Source organism: Callorhinus ursinus, unplaced genomic scaffold, assembly GCF_003265705.2.
Source record: "Callorhinus ursinus isolate GAN/ISIS: 27379988/994484 unplaced genomic scaffold, GSC_fseal_2.0 scaffold8, whole genome shotgun sequence".
Classification (NCBI taxonomy): domain Eukaryota; kingdom Metazoa; phylum Chordata; class Mammalia; order Carnivora; family Otariidae; genus Callorhinus; species Callorhinus ursinus.
The window spans coordinates 29,818,466-29,842,264 of NW_027397070.1; the positions used below are offsets into that span (position 1 = coordinate 29,818,466).

Below are 23,799 nucleotides of genomic sequence, written 5' to 3' on the forward strand. Positions count from 1 at the left end.
GTAAATTTTCCATGTCCACTTAATAAAATTTTATACAGCTGTCAAAATGCTGATGAAGCTTATGAGAAATATGAAAAATACTTAAACATCTGAAAAAACAGGACCCCAAAACTGTGTGCACTCTATGATAACAACATTGTAAAATAAATATGCATGGGACAAAAAAATCTAAAAGAAAATACACCAGATTCTGAGAGTGGTCATGTTCCTGTGAAGGAATTTTTCTTTATTGTCCTCATGTTCTACAATGCAGTTAAAATTATTTTTACAATGAAAGCAATTATTTTAAAGCCTGGGGATAAAAAGTTTCCTCACTGGCGCTCTGATTTGAAAGTACTAAATTAATTGAGTATTAATTACCTATTCTATATATTCCTTTATAGTTCCTTAAGCTTCTACAGACCACATTTTTTTTTAAGATTTTATTTATTTATTCATTCATGAGAGACAGAAGGAGAGAGAGAAGCACAGGGAGAAGCAGGCTCCCAAGGAGCAGGGAGCCCGATGCGGGACTCGATCCCAGGATTCTGGGATCATGACCTGAGCCGAAAGCAGACGCTTAACCATCTGAGCCACCCAGGCACCTTACAGACCACATTTTGAGATTGTCTCTCTAAAGTTTATCTATGTGCGGTCGTCCTGCCATGATTTGCATAGAAGCGAATGACAGAAGGGACTCTCTCCTTTTACAAATGAGAACTGTGAAATCCAGCCTTCGAAGCTGGTAGCAGAACCAAAATTGGAACCCAAGTCTACGAGGTTATCTAATAGTATTTAATACCATTTCTAGCTCCAGATCCACCCATGAGTCCTAATAAACTGGTCTTGTCTATTGACAACATTGGCGTTGGCTACCTTACCGGCTCGCCTGAGGGTTTGATTCCTTTCCTGGAGCTTTCGCTCTTCACCACTCGGGGGCCCGCAATACTTCACGGTTTTTAAGTCCCTCACTCTTTCCATCCCCAGCGTCCGAAGTACCGCAGAATACCCGGCAGGAGTCGCTGCACCCCCCGCTCCCCCCGGTACCGCGGCCCCTCCCCTGGCCAACCGTCGATTGGGCCGGCGCGTGACGTCACGCCGTTTTAGCCAAACAAATGGGTTTCGGGGCGAGCGTTGGGCTCCGCCGCGCCGCGCTGGGCGCTCGGTCCGCCTCAGCGGTGGGGAGCGAGCCAGGCCTCCCGCCGCCGCCGCCGCCGCCGCCGCATCGGGGTGTGCAGCCCCGGGCCAGGCCCGGGCCGGGGCAGGAGCGCAGGTGGGTTGGGACCGCGGTGGGGCGTGGCGTGAGGGCAGCGCGGTCGGGGTCCTGCGGCGGCGGCCACGGTGGCCGCTCCCCGCCCCCTCCCGCCGCCTGCCTGCGCTCCCCGGGCGCGGGGCGGGTGGGGGTGGGGGTGGGGGTGGGGGCGCCGCCCGCGGGTCCCGGGCTCGCGGCGCGCTCGGCGCGTCTGTGGCAGGGGCCCGGCCCTCCTCCCGGGCCGGTCTCAGCCAGCGCACTGGCCGGGCGCTGAGCGCCCCCGCGGGCCGAGGAAGGTCGAGCGGGCCGGCAGGCGGCAGCCGGGTCCCGGGTCCGGGCTGAAGCTCAGGAGATCACGGATAGGCCGTGAGGAGGCACTGGACCGGCTCTCTTCAACCTCCGTGACCCGCGGTAGGTGAGGAAGTCGAGCTCTGGGTGGGGGTCGCCTCCCCTGGTCGCGCCCGCCTGGGCTCGGCCACTCTGTCCTTTCCAACCCGGCGCAGGTGAGCTGACGCCTGCCCTTAACCTTCCTTGGGGACTGGGCAGGACGGGGGCTCGGAAGCTTCTCTCGCCTCCGGGCTGGCACAGGTCGACTGCGGGTCGGCCCCAGTCAGCGATGAGGTCATAGTACTTTGGGTCTTCGTGTCTGTGACGTCAAGGGTTTCCAAGAGATGGGCTGTGATGTCACAGCAGGCCCCGGCTTGGACCTTGGCGCGCGGAAGGGCGGGGAAGACCGGGAGGGGAGAAAAAGGAAGTTCAGTCTTCTATCGACGCCTGGAATCGCAGCGGATTTGAATCGAAAGTGGTTCGATATCAGCATTTCACAGTTGTAATAGTTGTCAAGTTCTTTAACATCATTTCAAGCAAGCATTGTTAGTACAGTTCAATATAAGACATATGATTTAGAAAAATCTAAGGAGGTTGGGGGGTTGAGTGTTTAATGTAAATGCTTTTCAGGAAGCTGAACTCAGTTTGATGGTTTGTGATTGGAATTGCTGAAGAAATAGAACCAGTTGGAGTGCTGATAATTCAATTTGCCTTACTCTTTTTTGCTACACAGTCTTGAAATTATATACGGTATCTGCTTGTTTGCGTTTTTGTTAAGAGAGTGGCTAGGAAGGGGAAGAGCAGATCTTAAATGAACTTTTTCTGTTGTGGAGGGGCGGGGAGGGAGGTTTGAATTAATCCAGTATTCTTTTTAAATAATAATTACCTAACGATTAATTTATCGAGGTTGTCTTTGTCCTGTGCTATCATGGATAATTGAGGGTTTCCTACGGTTATAACTCATCAAAAAGCCATTTTCTTGCTTTCCTACTAAGACTGGGCTATGACAATAACATTCCCAGGATGGCTTGTCTGGACAAGTAACTAAAATTTTGTGTGTATTGCTTTCAAATATGAAACTAACAGAATTTCATTAAAGTGCCTTGTCAGTGGATGTTGTTTTTCTTCCAAAGCTTTCAAAATGAGATCAGGCGACACCAGAAAAGAAGTGAGTCACTTGCCATTACTGACCCTTTTCAGGTATTTCAGCATATCAGTTTAATTTGTTCTCTCTATAGGATCATTTAAATAGAATCTAGTTTGAAAGGTAGTTGCCTTAAAACTGAAGCATAATTACAATTTAGGGTCTTCAGCAGGAAGCTTGGGTAGGAGTCCTCAGGCCTTCCTCACTGACGTTCATTTGTAATGGTAGTTTTTTGTTGTTAATACTTCATCTCCATTTGCTCTTTAAAAGTGATAAGGGATTGTCTTTTTTGGATTTTGCACCAACATGCTGGTGGAAGTTATGCTGTATACATTAACAAAGGAAATGAAAGCAAAAATTTGCTCTCATTAATTACTGTTGAATTTGACTGGAAGTTCACAAAAGAAGGCTTTCTTATAAATCTCATTTTGATCCTCACTCACGATACCCTGGAAATTTGGCAGCGTTGTGTGTACTACTGAAAGTTTTTTTTTTTTCTTTTAAGATATTAGGAATTATGTGTTAACAATGTTGATGGAAGGCTCAAGACAAAATTTGAGCCTTTGGATCCTCAAGAATGATAGTTAACAGAGTTAAGGTGAAACTGAGGATAGTGAGGGTGTTAGCCTACTCTTTTTTTTTTTTTTTAAGATTTTATTTATTTGACAGAGAGACAGCGAGAGAGGGAATACAAGCAGGGGGAGTGGGAGAGGGAGAAGCACGCTCCCCCACTGAGCAGGGAGCCTGATGCAGGGCTCGATCCCAGGACCCTGGGACCATGACCTGAGCTTCCGAAGGCAGACACTTAATGACTGAGCCACCCAGGAGCCCCTGTTAGCCTACTCTTAAGATGAAAGGATCATGGAAAGATACTATGTAATGAAATTGAAGGAGGTTCAGAAGGACACTTGCATATGTCTTTTCCAAGTAACCTTTCTGGGGCAGGCTATGTGGCTCTGTGTAAATTAAGTGTACTTGTGTATGTGGGAAGAGATGAAAGTTAAACTAAATGTGAGTTGAAAGACATATAATAGTAATAATAATAATAATGATAATAAAATCGCCCCTGCTTGGCATGCTTTTTTCCCCTCTATTGTGTTTAGTAGTTACGAATTTTTTTCCTAATGGAAAATGAGATAATAGGTGGAGAATAATGTCTTCAGTGTATTCTGATGTGATTGAGGGACAATGACAGATTTTAAAAAAGCCAGCTTATGTATACAGTTGTATAACTATTTAACAAGCCATAACTCTTCTGAAACATTTTTACCGCTTGTTTCTACCTTTTGCAGGATGTTTTTCTACCCAGGCCTTGAAGTTTCGAGTCCGGTAGCTTTTACTTATAAATGGGAATTTATTTGAAATCGGGTTTATTATTATTTTAAAATGTCATGTTATCTTATTCAGTTACTGCATTTGAAAGGACGAAATCATTCATTAGTGACTATAGCATCTTTTGGACAGGTAAAGCAAATATGAAGAATGAAAGTGCTGTATTTTGTGAATTTTCCAAATTATTTGGATATGTTTATTGGATCAATTCTGTGAACACATAGAATTTAAATTTCTATGCAAAATTCCTACTTTATTTTTTGAATTTAAACTTATGCTCAGTCAGTTTAATTTGGAGTTTTGATATTCTAGTAAGCCTTAATCTTGTTTCAACATTTGTTAGAGGAGAACATACTAATCGTTAGAGACATCATTTAGTGTTACCTTCCAAAATTTGCAGCTGTTTAGAACCAGATACTTGAGGGACGCTACTGTGGTATAATGAATGCCTTCCTTGTTAAGTCATGTGTGACAAAGGCAAAATTCAGCAAGTGCATAATCTACAGTCCTTTGGAAGCAACAAGAAAGAACAGATTAATTCCAAATGCATTTAGGTTATCTGGAAATTGAATTCTTCTCATTCTTTATCTTTGTATAATTTAACTTTAGTTGATGTTTATGGTATTTTGAAGCTGATGAACGTACTATATTATCTAGGAGAGTATTAATGATTAAAATGTAGGTGTTTCTTAACATTAGCTGAAAGAGTTTATCAGCCTATCATTTCCAACTCCATCTTCTAGTTAGCTCTCCACAGAGGAGCCTCCAGATCTTCTCCTTTTAAATATTCAACTTCACGGGGCGCCTGGGTGGCTCAGTCATTAAGCGTCTGCCTTCGGCTCAGGTCATGATCCCAGGGTCCTGGGATCGAGCCCCGCATCGGGCTCCCTGCTCTACGGGAAGCCTGCTTCTCCTTCTCCCACTCCCCCTGTTTGTGTTCCCTCTCGTGCTGTGTCTCTTTCTGTCAAATAAATAAAATCTTAAAAAAAATAATAAGAAATAAATATTCAACTTCAGAATCTAGCACATACATTCCTGTCCTCAGGATAATGTAGGTATAAATATGAAACTAAGCATTAATATGTGTGAATAGTTATTATTATAAGGCATGGGTTTCATTCATCCGACATTTTTTGAATACCTCTATACCAGGTACTCATCCAGGGACTGTGACGTGCAGGTGAATTGTCCTTGCTGCAAGGATCCTTGACCTTTGTGTTAATAATCCCTTGCCATGGAGGGCCATGGGTTTGAGGAGCCAGAATTGGACAAAGAGGGTGAGCCATTTATGTTATGCCAGATTTGCCAGAGGTCTCATCTCAAGGTCAGTTTAAGGAGGTATTTAGAAACTCAGGTGAAAAGAATGGGGAACAGATTATCATATAGGCAAAGGGTCCAGACTCCACAGATTTTGCTTATTCTAAAATGAACGGAGCTTAGTGAGTGAGCACTTACTTTGAGTCAAGAACAAGCGCTCAGAGCCAAAACTAGTCTGTGTAGGCAGTCTAAAATTAGAGCTAGAGTGGAGAGGTAGAATCCAGACATCCCACTCTGAGGTATGTATGTATGTTCTCTTTCTTCTCTGAGGATGCTCCTTTATTTTTTAATTTTTTTTAAAGATTTTATTTATTTGACAGAGAGAGACACAGTGAGAGAGGGAACACAAGCAGGGGGAGCGGGAGAGGGAGAAGCAGGCTTCCCGCGGAGCAGGGAGCCCGATGCGGGGCTCGATCCCAGGACCCTGGGACCATGACTTGAGCTGAAGGCAGACGCTTAACCGACTGAGCCACCCAGGCGCCCTGTTCCTTTTTTAATTATTTTCATTCCTTTTCTTGACAGACCTGCAAAATATGTGAGCCTCTCACAGCCTTCATTTCCACTTTATTTTTATTTTTTAAAAGATCTTAATTATTTATTAGAGTGAGCGAGCGGGAGGGCACAAGCAGGGGGAGTGGTGGGGGAAAGGGAGAAGCAGACTCCCCGCTGAGTAGGGAGCCCGACCACCCCTGGGATCAAGACCTGAGCCGAAGGCAGACACTTAACTACTGAACCACCAGGCATCCCTTCCCTGACATTTTATTATGAAAAATTTTAATCACAGAAAAGTTACAAGAATTGTTTGTTGAACAATTGAATACCTCAGTACCGACAAATGTAGATTCTATATAATTCATATTTTGCCATGTGTACTTAGTTATCCATCCATCCTACACTCCGTCTCTCTTTCTCTATCCTTTCATCAGTCCATCTTCTATTTAGTTGTATTTTTACCCCCAAATGCTTCAGTGTGCCCATGATGAACTATTTGTTTACTTGTTTTTTGTTTTTTTAATAGTAAGAGTGCACGAGCGGTTGGGGGGGTGGTGCAGGCAGAGGAAGAGAGTGAGAATCTTAAGCCCCACTCAAGGCTGATCTCAAGACCCTGAGATCATGACCTTAGCTCAAATCAAGAGTCAGATGCTTAACTAAGCCACCCAGGTGCCCCTGTTTACTTGTTTTTAAGGTAAAATTTATATACAGTAAAGTGTACAAATCTTATGTATACCATAGCCTAACCTTGGACAAGTTCATACATCTTTGTAACCTATAACCCTGTCAAGATATTAAACATTACTATCACTAGAGAAAGTTCCTTCATGTACCTTCCAAGTCAATTTGATTAACTTTATAATCTTCTGCAGTCTTACTTCCACCAGTTTCTTCTGAAACTACCTGTTCCAAGGTCCTACTTTGTTAGCACATTTGAGTAGCATTGTGCTAGGTGTTCAGAATATAAAGAAATGAAGAACACAGCTTCTGTTTTCTTTAAGCTTACAGTTCATTTTGGGTTTTAGTTAGGTGTTGGTGTCTGAAAAGAGAAAAGTAAATGTTATATGAATTCAGAGAAGGCAACTGGGTCTGCCAGAGAAAGCTTCCTAGGTATGGGTCTTGATTTGGGCCTTAATTTTAGAATCCAGAGAAGAGTTGGGTTTTTTTTTTTTTTATTTAAATCGACTGTATGATTTTGAAGTTAGAAGTTACTGTATTAAGGAACAGTAGCAGGGGGCATGGGTCAGCCTGGTGATGGGTATTAAGGAGGGCACGTATTGCATGGAGCGCTGGGTGTTATATGCAAACAATGAATCATGGAACAGTACATCAAAAACTGATGATGTACTGTAGTACTGTATGGCGACTTAACATTACATTAAAAAAAAAAAGGAATAGTAGCAGACAAGTGTGGTTGCGACCCAATTTTGGAGTGAGTATAAACATTATTTTGTACCCAATGATAAGTTTTGAAGAAGGAAGTATGTAAAAAAATAGATGAGGGGCGCCTGGGTGCCTCAGTCGGTTAAGGCATCTGCCTTCAGCTCAGGTCATGATCCCAGGGTCCCTGCTCAGTGGGGAGTCTGCTTCTCCCTCTTTCTCTGCCTGCTCTCCCTCTGCTGTGCTCTCTCTCTCTCTTTCTCAAATGAATAAATAAAAATCTTTAAAAAAAAAAACATTAAATTTTTATCTTGTTTGTTATCTCTGGTATTTGTGTAGATGACTTCATTTTTTGAGTTCTCTCCTTTCTTGGTTCTTTGTCTGTCTGGTTTCTCAGCTATGCTGGCATTTCTTTCTCTTCCAGATTTAAATTATTGAAAGCTTTGTCTTGACTGTTTATTGTGTTCTTTGTTATCTGACCCTTAGCTGTTAGGGCTTCTCAATTATAATTCTTTCCAGGTCATACATCTGTATCCATAAGCTGTTAACTCTTATTAGGTTTCTGACTGCTAATAGGATGCTGCTTTTTGTATGTCCCTGTTTACTTTGTACTTGTTCAGGAGTCTGTAGCAAGAGCATTTGTTTTAAGTAGTTGTAGCAAATGGGATTTATTGAGAAAGAAAGATGTAACCCTGGGCTGAATGAATAGACTAGAGAGAGCTTCTAGGAATAAACCCCAGAATGACACTGCAGAATTTGCCTGCTCAGGGAGCTACTGCCATCAGGGACCATGTTGTTGAATCAGAAAGCTGCTGCCACCATACCTGACAGAAGTTTAACTTCCTAAAAAAAAAAAGGTAGTTTAAGTTCCTTGGGCATAGCTATCATTATATGTTATTTTTTTGTCCTACATATCTTATGCAGGTATGTCTGCTTAGCCACACTTAGGTCAAATGTAAAACCTTAGTTTCAAGGGCATCTGGAAAATGTAGTTTTTAGTTGTTCAGTCTTTATAAAACAGGAAATCTATGTGAGAATGGATTGGAGTAAGTACTGAGTGATACTCAGTTTGTGAAAAAGTAAACTCATTTTCCCCAGATTCCCTCAGTGTAACAGTCAAGTCTTTCAAAATTTTGCTGTTTCTGTGCAAAGACCATGGGTATTGTTCTAGTTTCCTGAGATAGGAACTATTGAAATCAATTGTACCATTTAGATTTTATGTTCTGGGTATAACAAAACCAATTCAAATTTACTAGCTCACAATACTGTAAAGTCCAAAGGTGAAGCTTGGTAAACTGTACTTATGTGATCAGAATCTCATCTTTCTCTTTCTTCCTTTATTTAATGAGCTCTGCTTCTGATGTGTTTGTCCCTTTTTGGTCCCAGCATGTTTGTCAGCAGCTCAAGGTCTAGGTCCTCATGCCAACAAATCCAGAGGGGAGGGATGAGTGCTTCAGTAGAAGCTGTAGGGCAGGGCTCTTGACCTTTGTTCCTTCCTCTACTCCTTTGGCAGTCTGAAGCCTATAGGACTCCTTTCATGGGTTATGTTTATTTTATTTTATTTTTAAAAAACTGTTAAGAGTAACAGTATTTCACCGGTGGCCCTCAAGGCTGGCCAACCTCATCCCAACTTGTGGAGGGGGTGGGGCACCAGTGGCCTTCCACTCATTCTACACCTCTCCTGTCACTTCACCATGCCAGACTGGAGTCAAGCTTAACAGGGTCATCTTTCCATGTTCCCTTGGCTGTGGTTTTGCTGGATAGTAGGTAGGGACAGTGGGAATCTTGTTCCTGTGCATCACTATTAGGTGGTGAGACATTTGGCTACCTTAAGAGAGTCCTAGTTACTCCCGCGATTTACCCAGACTTCATTGAATTTCTTCACTTTGACATTTAGAGCACTGGCCAGAAATCACATCATGTCAACACCCGCCTAGGGCCTTCACAACTATTTTTAAATAAAGTACATGGGTCTAACAGAGAAGTTCATATTAAAATACCATTATCAAAATATTTTTTAAAAATTGTAAGAGAGTATGTGCTTCTTTGTTAAATAATAAGATTTAGTATGGCTCTAATAATTTCCAAGTAGTGATGAACATTGTCACTCTTTGTGTCTGCAACCAATGGTAATGTGATAGGAAACTATGTGATTTCTGCGGTTAACAGAGTGGTGTTACTAATATTGTGGTCTGTTGACTGGACTCACAAAAGAAGGAGATGCTAAATTTCAGTTAAATTTAGTGAAGTTAAAGATATCTTTCACCCCCTCATCTGAGCTTACAGATACCCTGAGTTCTATACCTAAACCTTTTGGGGGAATCTGTGCACTTCAGCTTAAGAAGTGTAGCTAGAAGAGAGTTTCTCTTCCCTGGAGCCCCAGCAGATGTCTTGTGTATCTCATTGACTTTGGGCTAAATTGACATTTCTGAATCAACCACTAAGGCCAGATAAGATTTGGTAACTGGTTTAGCCAGCCTGGACCTACCCCTGGAGCTGAGGTGTTGGGGTCATTGCTACCTACACAGCATGATGGCTTAGCTTTTTTTTCCTGAGGGAAATTAAGGGGCTACTGGATGTTGAGTAGCAAACAGTAGATGTCATCCTTAATTCATCCCCTCTCCTTTGCTCCCATAGTCAACCAGTCATTAAATTTTAGTGAATCTTTCAGTTGGATTTGTCTTTCTCTTGATCAGTCTCTCTGCTAACATTCTAAGCCTCCAGTATGGAGCATATGGGATAGTCCATTGGGTTGCAAAAAGAAAAGTATTGGAACTTCTAGTTATTTTTTTCATCCTTTTAGTATTTATTTTTGTGTTTGTTTTATATTGTATGTAAAATATAGAAGTTTGGTAGTACATGCATAAATGTAAAATTTAGAAGTATATAAATTTATGTGGGTGCATGTTAAAATTTTTCAAATCATGGGAGTGGGAGGGTCAGAAAAGTTGAGATAACCCTAGAGCAGTGCTGTTCACTTGTTCAGGAGAAATATAATGTGAGCCATATGTAATTTAAAATTTTCTAGATTAACACATTAAAAATGGTAAAAAGAAACATCTGGAAATAATTTTAAAAATGTTATTTAACATAATATATCCAAAACAGGATTTGAACAGGTAGTCAATATAAAAAATTACAGAGATAGTTTACATTCTTTTTTTTCATGCAAAGTCTGAAATTTGATGTTCATATTACATGTAAATATCAACTCAGTTAAGACAGGTGATATTTCAGATGCTCAAAAACCAGGTGTGGCTAGTGGCTTCTGTATTGGATAGTATAGATTTAAACCAATGATCATTCTGGGTTTAGATTTCTATAATTGTCTCTGTAGTTTTCATAAATCCATTATTTACTCTCTTTAGTCTTTTTGTACACTTGCTGGGTTAATTGAACAAAAATCCCACTGGGATTTTACTTTCCCAAATCCCATTTAAAAGTAGCTTTCAAGACTTTTCATAAAGTGGTTCATCCCCTCTTTCTTCCTCACATGTTTCTGGGACTGCCTGCAACAAACCTGGGGTTCAATTAGGTAGTTTCCTCAGCTGTACCTTCCCTTTCCATTTCTGCAAATGTAATCATCCATTATGAGGAGTCTCTTCCCATAAAACCTTGGACTCTCCAGTGCCTCTACAATCTATTTCTGGAGCTCCCACTGCGTATATTAAGTACTCAGCCGCACCCTAGCACTTCATCATATACCGTTGTTTATTGTTATTGTTTCATAAATATTATTAGTCTTATCTCCCTTATTAAATACTAAGCTTCATATCTTATGTCTCCAAACTGTAGTTACATAGTTAAAGGCTTAGCTTTTCTCCTTCATCTTTTTTTTAAGCTTATTTATTTATATCTACACTCAGTGTAGAGCTCGGACTCACAATCCTGAGATCAAGAGTCGTATGTTCGTTCCTCTGACAGCCACCCAGGCGCCGCTTTTCCCCCTCATCTTTAAGGGGGGATTTAAATTCAGCTTTAAATTTTTTGAAATTCTGTTTTGTTTTCTACTCTGCTGGTTAACTTAGACACCTTCTAGCAAATTCATTTGTAGGAGTTTATTGAAGTATTCATTTGGTTCTTGAAAATGAAGGAATTTAATTTTGTTTATAAAGTAGTCTACTTGAAGCTGTAAGATCACTCTTGGAACTACGTAGGGAATTTTTGATTAGCTGGAGTTTCTGAAGATGAAATTTGAGTTTGGTAAGGAAGTCTCAAAGGACACATTTGCTTTATTGTCCAGGAACCAAGAGTGGCAAACTTGTTTCCTAAGTAGGCCAAGAGATTTTATTTCAAGTTCAGTCATCAGGATTATTCTCTGGAGGTTCGTGGTACTTTCTGCACCCTGGTCCCTTTAGCCCTAGGGGATAGGTTTCTGTAGTTCAGGCATTCTTCTAGTTGAAGAGCTCTACCATCCATTACAATGTTTTAGCTCATTTGGAATACTACAAAAAGGATGACGAAAATGGATCTGAAAATAAGTCTGAAGAAGATCATATATATAGTTTTATGTTTTATGAATCCTATCTTTCATTTGGTATTTTCTTTGTCTATGTTATATTTAACATGTTACATGGTTATCTTGGTAAAATAGCTATATACCAACATTTTTAACTTATGGAATTTCCAGGCCTATTTGTTTACTATTCATTTACTAAAAAAAATGCAGTATGTTTTAGATGCCAGGTATTATGTAAGTGCATTAGTTAACTTCTGTCACTTTTTCTCTTAGCACTATTTTACAAATCTTCTAAATACTGTTGGCAAATAGCAGTCTTTTTTTTTTTTTTTAAGATTTTATTTATTTATTTGTCAGAGAGAGAGTATAAGCAGGGGGCGCAGCAGGCAGATGGGGAAGCAGACTCCCCGCTGAGCAAGGAGCCTGGGATCAGGACCTGAGCCCAAAGCAGATGCTTAACCAACTGAGCAACCCAGGTGTCCCTGGCAAATAGCAGTCTTTAAGAATATATTCTTTTGTCTTATTGTTTAACACCCTGTGGGTTTTCCTCTCTTTGGCAAATATCATTAAGTAAAATTGTTTTTGTTTGGATATTTATTAATTAAAATATATTAACTTCTGGAAAGTTGACATTTTTTTTTTAAATTAGGTTATAAGTTTTCCTCAAAACATAACTTTACATTCAAGTTGCGTATATTTGTAAGACTGTAGTATAAAATATTTTTTACACTTAAATATTACAGTTACAAAACATTTTAGAGCTACTGATTTTTTTTTTAAATTGATAGTCTTGAAATTTAAGTGAAAACTTAAGCCATGTTAGTAACTGCTTTATTTCTGAATTGAAAAAATGAATTATTTTCTCCCGTCTTTATTTGATCTAGGGGCTTAGCTTTTGCATTACTGATCTTTTCAGTAACCCAAAATATTGTTGGGTATTTTACCAAAAAAATTATGTGATTCTTATTGTAGTTGTTATCTTGTTTTGTGAATCTACCTTGTCTATCCTGCTTAAATTTTAATTAAACTCTTTTAGTAGAGAATGAGGAGTTGTAAAGCTTTTAAGAATTGTTGCTTTATGAATATCTCGTGGATTTCCCCTCTTAAGGGGAAAACAAGGGCAGCATGCTTCTTTAAAAGATATAATTAATTTTGAAGATTAAAATTTGCTTGCCAACTCATTTGTTGGACTACTTAAATATTATGATTTTATCTTATTAAAGGTCTGTTCGTGTGTCCCCCAGTGTTTCTGAGGATTTCTTTCACCAAAAACTTGTTGAATTTTTCTCTTGTTTAATGGCTCTGGTTTAAATATGTTACCTCTTAACCACAGCCCTAATTCAGTGGGAATTCCTTTAAAAGTCTTAATTGGTTTCTTGAGTCAATCACTTAAGGACTAGTCTGACAATTACTAATTTTTGTTTCCTCTAGAATCAGGTAAAAACTTGTTACATTGTTTATACCAAGAAAAAGGTAACAGGATTAACATATGCAAATTTTAAAAGTGTTAAGAAAACAGGGAAGGTCAGTTTGGTAAATTTCTCAGAAATTCTCATTTTATTTCAATTTCTAATCTGATTCACAAACTTTCACAGTTACTATTTGTAACTATTCATAATCTATACTTACCTAACAAGAAAGAACCTTTTGTATGATTGTTTCAGTTAATAGAGAAAAAGCCTATTTGGCCTTTTTGATTTTGCTAGCTGCCTTTGTTCTTACTGAAAGTAGATAATGAGAAATTAAAAGATAAATAATGTATTTCCAGCAGTAGAATGACCCAAATGCTTCTCTTTTGGGTTAAAATGTTTTCTTGTCTTTTTTCCTCAAAAAATGAGTTCTCAGTACTCTCCTTGCCCTTTTTTTTTTTTAAGATTTTATTTATTTGAAAGAGAGAATGAGAGAGAGAGCGAGCACAAGGGGGGTGGGAGGGTCAGAGGGAGAAGCCGACTCCCCGCTAAGCAGGGAGCCCGATGTGGGACGCGATCCCGGACTCCAGGATCATGACCTGAACCAAAGGCAGTTTCGTAACCAACTGAGCCACCCAGGCACCCAGTATTCTCCTCGCCTTTTTCCTCCTTCCAGCATATTCTTTTGTCATTTTTGTGTCTAGTGGTTTTCTGGGTAATTAGTCCAGTGTGAGATCATGTTGAAACTAAAGTCAATGTAAGTCTTCAAATCATTAAAATCTGCATATACCAAAATTTCAAAAAATTTAAATGGAATATTTAATAGGATTAAAGAGCATTTATTTTTTTGGATAGGTAATGTGTTCACATGGTTCAAAATACCAGAGGTGCAAAAAAATGAGTTTTCTCCTCTCTTCTCTCTGTTGGGCACACTTTTCCCCTCACTGGAGGCAACAGTTCTATTCTCCCTACCTTTTAAAAACCCTAAGTGGTAGTAGATTCTTCATACCATTATCTTGCCTTTTTCACTGATTTTTGTCCTTTACATATTATTATATGAAGAGTGTATTAGTGATAGAAAATCTTTTTTTTTTTAATTTTTTATTGTTATGTTAATCACCATATATTACATCATTAGTTTTTGGTGCAGTGTTCCATGATTCATTGTTTGTTCATAACACCCAGTGCTCCATGCAGAACGTGCCCTCCTCAATACCCATCACCAGGATAAACCATCCCCCTCCCCCCCTCCCGTCTAGAAAGTGATAGAAAATCTAAACTAACAGTGGGTTAAACAACAAAGTACTTCCCTTACAAAGTTCAGATATGTGGTCTAGGGCTGGTATAGCACTCATATTTCTCTCTCTTGTTTTGAGGCATGATGAATTGCACAGATATTAAGCAGACAGTTTGATGAGTTTTGACAATTGTGTATAATAAACCCTGTAGTCGAGAACCAGCCCTCTAGCCTGTTTTCATTCCTTACCCCACCCCTTGGCTCTTTCCATACTATTACTGCTCCACTGTTTGTTGCCCATGTCTTCATTGACCTAGCTGGATCTCCAGCTATTGGAGCCCATTCCACACTGCAGGATGCAAGAAGGGGCAAAGGTTAACGTGCCAGCCTTTTTATAGGAAGATTTTTAGAAGCTGCCACTTCACTACATTTCCAGTTGTTTCATTAGCCATACTCATAATACAGGCCCTTGTTTTATTGCGCTTCACTATATTGCACTTTGCAGATTTTGCATTTTTTACAAAGTGAATGTTTGTGGTAACCCTGTGTTGAGCAAGTCTGTTGGTGCCATTTTTCCAACAGCATTTGGTCAGTTTGTGTGTCTGTGTCACATTTTGGTAATTCTTGAATATTTCAGACTTTTTCATTATTCTGTTTGGGTGATTTGCGATGAGTGATCTTTGATTGTAATTGCTTTGGGGTGCCATGAACTTTGGGGCGCCCCGCAAAGGAAAAGTTCTTGAAGGAAATTAAAAGTGCTACTCCAGCGATTATATGAATGAAGAGAAAACAAACAGCCTTATTGCTGATATGAAGAAAGTTTTAGTGGTCTGGATAGAAGATCAAGCCAGCTACAACATTCCCTTAAGCCTAATCCAGAGCAAGGCCCTCACTCTCTTCAATTCTGTGAAGGCTGAAGGTGGTGAGGAAGCTGCAGAAGAAAAGTTTGAAACTAGCAGAGGTTGGTTTATGAGCTTTAAGAAATCCATCTCAATAACCTAAAAGTGCAAAGTGAAGCAACAAATGATGTAGAAGCTGCAGCAAGTACCCAGAAAATAGAGCTAAGATGATTAATGAAGGTGGCTTACACTCAACAGATTTTCAATGTAAATGAAATAGCCTTATATTGGAAGAAGATGCCTTTTAGGACTTTAATAACTAGAGAAAAGTCCATGCCTGGTTTCAAGTCTTCAAAGGACAGGTTGAGGGGCACCTGCGTGGCTCAGTTGTTAAGCGTCTGCCTTCGGCCCAGGTCATGATCCCAGGGTCCTGGGATCGAGCCCCACATTGGCCTCCCTGCTCAGCGGGAAGCCTGCTTCTCCCTCTCCCACTCCCCCTGCTTGTGTTCCCTCTCTCGCTGTCTCTCCCTCTGTCAAATAAATAAATAAAATCTTAAAAAAAAAAAATCTAAAAAAAAAACCAAAAAGGACAGGTTGACTCTCTTGTTAAGGGGCTAATGCTAATGATGACTTTAAATTGAAGCCAATGCCTGTTTACTATTCCAAAAATCCCAGGGTCCTTAAGAATTATGCTAACTCTACTCTGCCTGTGCTCTATAAATGGAATAGCAAAGCCTTGATGACAGCATATCTGTTTACGACATGGTTTACCCAATATTTTAAGCCCACGATTGAGACCTACTTCTCAGATACTGAAATAGCACTGCTTATTGGCCACCCGAGAGCTGTGATGGGGATGTTGTTTTCATGACTGCTAACACAACATCCATTCTGTGGCCCATGGATCAAGGAGTCATTTTGACTTTCAGGTCTTTTTATTTAAGAAATCCATTTTGTAAGGCTGTAGCTGCCATAGATAGGCGTTCCTGGGCAACGTAAATTGAAAACCTTCTGGAAAGGAGCCCCCATTCTAGATGTCATTAAGAACATTTGTGGTTCCTGGGAAGAGGTCAAATTATCAACATTAACTGGAACCTGGAAGAAATTGATTTTAACCCTCATAGATGACTTTAAGGTATTCAAGACTTCAGTGGAGGAAGTAACTGCAGAATGTGTTGGAAACAGTAAGAGAACTAAAATTAGAAGTAGAGCCCAAAGGGGCGCCTGGGTGGCTCAGTTGGTTAAGCATCTGCCTTCGGCTCAGGTCATAATCCCAGGATCCTGGGATCTAGTTACACATTGGGCTCCTCGCTCAGCGGGGAGCCTGCTTCTCATTCTACCTGCCACTCCCCCTGCTTGTGCTCTCTCTGACAAATAAATAAAATCTTAAAAAAAAAAAAAATAGTGGAGCCTGAAGATGGGACTGAGTTGCTGCAGTCTCATAATCAAACTTGAACAGAGAGAGTTGCTTCTTATACATGAGCAAAAGAATGGTTTCTTGAAGAGAAACCTCCTCCTAGTGAAGATGAGGATTGTTGAAATGACAACAAAGGATTTAGAATATTACATAAACTTAACTGATAAAGCAGCAGTAGGGCTTGAGAGGATTGACTCCAATTTGTAAAGGAGTTCTCTTGGTAAAATGCTATTAAACAGCATTGCATGCTGCAGAGAACTTGTTTGTGAAAGGAAGAGTCAGTGTGGCCAACTTCATTGTTGTCTTATTTTAAGAAATTGCCACAGCAACCACTATCCTGATCAGTTAGCGGCCATCAACACAGAAGTTAAGATCCTCTACCAGCAAAAAAAAATTAAGACTTGCTGAAAGCTGATGATAGTTAGCATTTTTTAGTAATAAAGTATTTTGAAATTAAGGTATGTACATTGCTTTTTTATTTTACTTATTTTTAAAGATTTTATTTATTTGTCGGAAAGAGAGCACACACAGGCAGGGGGAGTGGCAGGAAGAGGGTGAAGCAGACTCCCTGCTGAGCAAGGAGCTCAATGTGGGACTTGATCCCAGGACTCTGGGATCATGACTTGAGCTGAAGGCAGACGCTTAACCTACTGAGCCACCCAGGTGTCCCTCTGTGTTGCTTTTTAGACCTAACGTTGTTGCATACTTAATACACTACAGTATAGTGTAAACATAACTTTTATATGTACTGGAAAAGCAAAAAACTCATTTGACTTGCTTTGTTGTATTTGCTTTATTGTGGTGGTCTGAACTGAACCTGCAGTATCTCTGAGGTATGCCCCTACTTCACCGTAAACTGACAGGAAGACAAGTGAGTAATGTGTTTTTCAGGAGTTGCTCTCTTAAAATGTAGATTAGGGCACAAGGTTAAAATGAGATAATTTTTTTTTTTTTTGCCCTCTTTCTCATGTACATTCCTTAACATGTAGAAACATGTTCCAGCTGATCTTAAAGTACCCTTTAACTTAATTGGGGAAAAAGAAAGTAATCAACAAATATATTCAATTTAGTTCCTTTTCCATAATATTTCTTGTGTTTCTCTAACCTTTTATTCTCCAGTTGCAGTGTGGGCTCAGATAAATTATGTAAAATATATTCTGCTAAATTGTGATTTTTTTTATAGAATAATAAGTGGGGTTTTTTTTTAAGATTTTATTTATTTGTTAGAGAGTGGGTACATCAGCGCCCACAAGTGGGGGACTAGCGGGGAAGGTTTGGAGGGGGAAGGAGAGAATCTCCCGCAGATTTCCTGCTGAGCACAGAGCCGGAGGAGGGGCTCTGTTCCACAACTGTGAGATGGTGACCTGAGCTGAAACCAGAAGGTGGACAGTGAGCCACCCAGGCACCCCAGAGAAATAAGTGTTTTTAAAATGTTTTTAACTCTGTAAAATAAACTTTTGGTTGGAACTTGAGGGAAAAAATTCATAGTAATTTTCCATACAACCAGGTGGTATTATGAGCTGTACTTACTTTTGAAATAGGAAATAACATTCAAAAAAGGATGTATACATATGTTTTCCCAAACCATATGATGTCTTAGAGAGCAGACACCACTTACTCAGCTATTCTAGCACATAGCATTGGTAGATTGGTAGACTGCATTTTTTTCTCTAATTGAAGTGAATCTTGGGAAAGTGGTAGAAAAATGATTAGACTCCCAGTAGCAATGTATTGGTTCTTCAGGGGCAGAGGGGAGAAGCTATATATATAATGTCATTTTTTTTAAAAGATTTTTTTTTTTGAGATTTTATTTATTTGACAGAGACAGCGAGAGAGGGAACACAACCAGGGGGAATGGGAGAGGGAGAAGCAGACTCCCATGGTGAGCAGGGAGCCTGGCGTGTGGGGCTTGATCCCAGGACCCTGGGATCATAACTTGAGCCGAAGGCAGACACTTAACTGACTGAGCCACCCATGCACCCTATATAATGTCATTGTTAGTACTTTTGAAATTATCATCTATTTAGGTAAAGAAATTATTATTATTATTATTAATCTATGCTCTAAAGATAGAGACTTTTAAGATACTTTCAGTATAGTATCCCATTTTATCTGGAGGTCAAGTTTGTAAATTTTTTTTTTTAAGCCGTGAAGCCCTAATAAGCCAAAGAACATTGAAAAATAATATTTCCTATGCTTAATAAATGAGTTTTTTAGTCATCCTCAGGCCCCTTCCTGAGGTCTTCATAATTTAGAACAGAAAGTTGTGTGTCTCATGTTTTTTCCTGTGTCCTTAGCATGAAAGTGGTGTGTAGCACGTGGTGGTTCAGTAAACATTTGTTGAATGAATGAATATTTATAAATTGATTTCTTTCTTTTGGTTTTGCTAGCACATTTTTTGGGCGGAGAGGGAGATATTGTTGAGAGACTAAATAATAATAGCTGACGTTTTTGCTTATTTGTTAGGTAGTGGTGGTGGTAATCAGGTAGGCATGTTCTTGCCTTAGGATTTGTATTGGCTTTTCCCTGTGCCTAGAACACTATTCTCTTAGGTAAATCTTCAAGCCTAACTTCCGCCCCTCTTCTGAATCCTTTGTATATCACCTTCTCAAGAAGCCCATATTGACCACTCTGTTTAAAATGGCAATGGCTCCCCTCTCCCTGTTCTTCCACGTCTCCTTGTCCTGGTCTGTTTGTTCCCATAGCAATTACCTCCTTGAAACATGTACTGTATAATTTACCTAAGATTATTACTCCACTCTCACCACCAGTGTTCGTTCCTTTAGGGGCTTTAGACTATTCACTGTGTTTCAGGTGCGTCATAGATGCTCAGCAAGCATTTGTTGAATGAAGGTAGGAAGAAGGTAACATGTGAGAAAGTAAGTTATAAAATCATTTTTATTTAAAAAATTTGTATTTAAAAGTACTGTTTCCATGATTTAAAAAGTTTTGCTTTTGGAGACCACTGTGTTCCATTATGATACCAAGGCAAAACTTGTGCAAGGTTTAAGGACTATATTCTCTTGGTGGAAAAGGGACTGAGTTTTGGCTTTGCTGAAATACATCATCTACTTCAAACCTTTAGCACCTTTTTTGGTGAAGTTGTTTGTCATAGCCTTTGGTGGTGGTTTAGTTAATAAGACAGAGTCTCTAGGTTTGAGTGTGTTCCATTGTGTGCAGATGGAACATTTATTTCCTACTGGAGGTGGCTTTCCACAAAGTGAGGAATGACGATAGTAATAGCTTCCTTCCTTCCTTTCTTTGGACTAGGCCTTATATTAAACATATTATGTGTATTTTATTTTCTAATCTTTATTAAAACCCTATGATGAATGTATTCTTGTCCCCTTTTCTTGGGGAAAACTTTAGAGGTTTTAGAGGTCAAGTGGTTTGCTTAGCCATTAAGTGTGTTGAAGCTGGAATTCAAATCCAAGCAGTATGACCCGTAGAGGAACTTCACTACCCAAAATGTTTTCCTGGTGAAGAGCACCTAGAAGTGAAAAAGAAATTAGAAACAATTTAGTGGAACCCTGATGTCACAGAGACCTTTATCTTTATTTGTTCCAGCTTCGCATGACTTCAGTTGATTGAATGAGGCCATTGTGATTGAAACAGTAATATTATGTTAAAGTTAACTAATGCAACTTAAAGTATATTTTAAATAAAACCAGGACTGGCTCCTAACCAGATCTTCTGTTATTTGAATTTGGGTTAGCTCAAGAACAATTAATTTTAATTTGTTTTAAAAACAATGGTGATTTGTGAAGGGTGAATTAGAATCTACTGTTGCAGGAAATTATGCTTAAGGATACATATTTATATGCTGAAGCCAGTAATGTGTTTTGCATAGGAAAAGTTGTAGGACGCTATTGTGTAGAGAGAATCATTTTATTAAAAAAAAAAATGCTCCAAAGCAAGACATGAGGTACTACTTTTGGAGATACATTGAGGCTTTTTTGGCCTGAGATGACCATTGGGGAGAGTGTTTCCGGTTTAAGTTTCTAGAACTGTGATGAGAACATCCTACTGAATGAGGTGCTTTTTTGATGCTCCCATTGAGTTTTAGTGGGATAAAATACTGACAAAAGCTTTTTCTTAATACTTCTTTTTCCCCTTTGCAGTAGCCAGCAGAGGCTTCTTTCTCAAATGCATGTTTGTTCATGGTGGGGGAAAAAATGTAATGGTTCAGAACAGTTTATGATGAAAGCAGTAATCCCCTTTCCTTACCCCTCCCCACCTCAGTTCTGTCTCCAGTGGAACCACTTCAGTTGTTTCTAAGATTGATTCATAATTCCCCATGTTAATATGATTTTTCCATTTCTTGATTTGCCAATTTTAAGCATTATCTGTTGACTTTCTGCAGTGATAGTCAAGATTTGGCTCTCATTTACCACCTGTCAAGAATTATAAGGGAGCTGAGATTTTACCCTACTTGAAGCTAACAAGTTAGCCTGCCACAATTTCGTGGATGCTCGTGGAAGACACAGAGTTAGAGATGAAGTACAGTTTATTACATAACAGTAGCAGTAGCCAGAGTATCAGCATTCGTTTGTGCCAGTGTTCTGAGCCTCAGTTCCCACAGGGTACTGCAGAGAGGGCACATAATACTTATTCACATAGTGGGTTTTGTTACTGAAGAAAACTCTGAGCTCAGATATTTCAAATATTTTATTACAGGCAATAAGTATGCCTGCCCTTTGTTCCAGAGGGAGACAGTAAGCATGCTTGCTTTTTGTTCTTGAAGAAAACACTTTCTGTCTTGCAAGGCTGTTTGCTATATGAACATCCTTGAAAATACAGTCCAGAACAATGAGCAGACAGTGTCTTGCCTGAAAGACATAGAGACCCATTACAAATTATTTCCCAACACCACTACCCCATTTCCCATCTTCTTTCTGCTGTAGTTGTATCATTATTTTTAGCTCTCTGGTCACCTTGGTCAATACTATGTATTTTTATTACACTAACAGTAGGTGATATCTTTTGACTTCCTGCTTTGAAAGAGGAGTATTTAAGACAGGGATCCTTGTATGTGTTAGAAAACCAGTGCAATAATAACTTAAGTGAAGAAGAAAATTAGTTCCCAGAACTGAGAGTCCAGGATAGAGTAGGATTGGATCCAGGTGCTCAAACCTTGCTTTGAAGAGTTTTTCTCTTGCTGTTAACCAGTCTGATTTCCTCCTTTTAGCTTTATTTTCAGGATCCTCCACACCCTGCCCACCCCTTACACACCTGTGCAGATTCTAGGCTTTGTGTTTATTTCCAAACAAGTTATGGCAAAGCAGAGGGAATGGATTAGAATAGTTAAGAGCTTGGTCAACATGCATACTCTTACAGATGGGTATGGGGTCAGCCCTGTATGAATCACATGTATTAGGGGTGGGGAGAAGGTAATTCTCCAAAGATAAAACAGGATGTGCTCCCCATATCAGAATTCTCAGTTGTATTCTTTTGGGGGTGGTATTATTTGCTTTTATAGCTTCCTTAATTTTTCCATTTTTTAAGATAGTATCAAATTTCTAGTATCTCTCTTTTTCATACTTACCTTCCTTGATACCCTCTGTCCTCCTGCTCTGTTCTGTGTGCTTTGTTTAGAATTTCTGCTCACCTGACATCTTGTGACTTGCTTTCATTATGCTCCTATTTCCCATATATTCCTCTTTCTTGGTTTTATTGCCTTGTTTTGCTAGGTAAGACGTGTGGGAGGTAAATTTTGAGCAATTCCTTGTCTGAAAACATTTTTCTCTGTTAAACTGGATTGTTAGTGTGGCTGGGAATAGAAGTCTAGGTTGAACATAATTTTCTGTCAGAATTTTAAAGGCATTGCTCAACTCTTAGTATCCTTCATTATTGTTAAAAAGTTTTAGGCCAGTTTGATTCTTGTTCCTTTGTAGATGAGCTGTCTTTTCTCTGAAAGTTTGCAGTATCTTTTTTATCCCTTGTCTCAAATTCTCTAGTGATATGTCTTGATTTGGGCTTCTATTTGAGGACTGAGGGGGCCCTATTAATTGGAAGACTTCTATAAATATATTAACTTACTAATCTTTTGTGGAAAATTTATATTCAGAAACTTCCTCCAGTTTTTTTTCTTTTCATTCTGGAATCCTTTTTTTAATTTTAATTTTTTTTTTGAAGTATAGTTGACACACAATGTTACATTATTTCAAGTGCACAACATAGTGATGCAACATCTCTCTCTGTTATGCTGTGCTCCTCACGAGTGCAGTTACCATTGGTCTCCATACAGCACTATTACAGTACCATTGACTGTTCCCTGTTCTTTATGGAATTCTTATTAATCACATGCTGACCTCCTGGACTGATGCTATGTCTCCTTTGATAATTTTTTGTCTCTGTTTTTGTCTACTTTTTAAATTTCATCTTTACAACTTCAAACCTTATATTGCCTTTTTTAAATTTATCTTTTATTTCCAAGAGTCTTCTCTCATTCTTTTTTGCCTTTTCACAGCATCCTGTCTTGCTTTATGTATGCAAAATCTTGACTGTTTCTGAGGATCTTAGTTAGAAGCTTTTAACAAGATCTATTTTGTTTTATGAATTCTGTTTCTTCCTTTGTCACATTTGTTTAACTTTGTGTTTCCTTGTCTCTTTCATGATACAGATGTTTGATTCTGATTTAACCAAACAAATGGAAGAATGAAACAATATAAAATGGTTGGGATCTCTGTACCTACCTAAGGTCTGTCAGCTGGTGAGCTTTGCATTAGGGTGAGCAGTTAGGGGGCCTCATTATTCTTGCCAACTGGTGCTAAGGCCTGTAATAGCTGCTGTTAATTCTCTTCAGACAGTTTAATTTTATTAAAGAAGGATCTGCCAGTTAAATGTTTTTAATGTAAAATCTCAAAGATTATTAGGATTATGAAGAGAGTCAATGATCTAGGGTCTGGAAGTGTTCAAATAGTCATCTTCCCTACGTTTTAGAGTGAAAAGTTTTAGGGTGTAGAGTAGTAGTGTAGCAGAGAGCAGCCCAGATGTTGGAGCTAGACTGGTTGGGTTCACATCTGGTTCTGCCACTTAGTTACAAGTTACTTAGCCTCTCAGTACCCTACTTTTCTCATCTGTAATATTCAGACAGTACTAATACTCACCTGGAGCACCTGGGTGGCTCAGTTGGTTGAGAGGCTGACTCTTGGTTTCAGCTCAGGACATGATCTCGGGGTCTTGAGATTGAGCCCTGCGTTGGGCTCCGTGCTC

The 23,799-nt window shown here is 39.4% G+C and overlaps 2 protein-coding genes across 13 annotated transcripts in view; one reads left to right on the forward strand and one right to left on the reverse strand.

Annotated features, from left to right (window-relative positions):
• Positions 1-1,008, reverse strand: part of DLGAP5 (DLG associated protein 5) — a 109,397-nt gene extending 108,389 nt beyond the window's left edge. Inside the window, exon 1 of the mRNA XM_073895245.1 lies at positions 861-1,008. The gene's annotated coding sequence lies outside the window, so the exon portion shown is untranslated. The remainder of the gene's footprint in view (positions 1-860) is intronic.
• Positions 1,009-1,108: 100 nt separating this feature from the next.
• FBXO34 (F-box protein 34) overlaps positions 1,109-23,799 on the forward strand; it is a 78,237-nt gene continuing 55,546 nt past the window's right edge. For 5 of the 12 annotated variants that reach the window (XM_025869987.2, XM_025869988.2, XM_073895252.1 and 2 more), the window contains exon 1: positions 1,115-1,252. The gene's annotated coding sequence lies outside the window, so the exon portion shown is untranslated. Of the gene's footprint in view, positions 1,253-1,377; positions 1,643-1,954; positions 2,104-23,799 lie in introns of those variants that run through there. The other 7 variants (XM_073895250.1, XM_025869991.2, XM_073895256.1 and 4 more) reach the window with 3 other exon arrangements.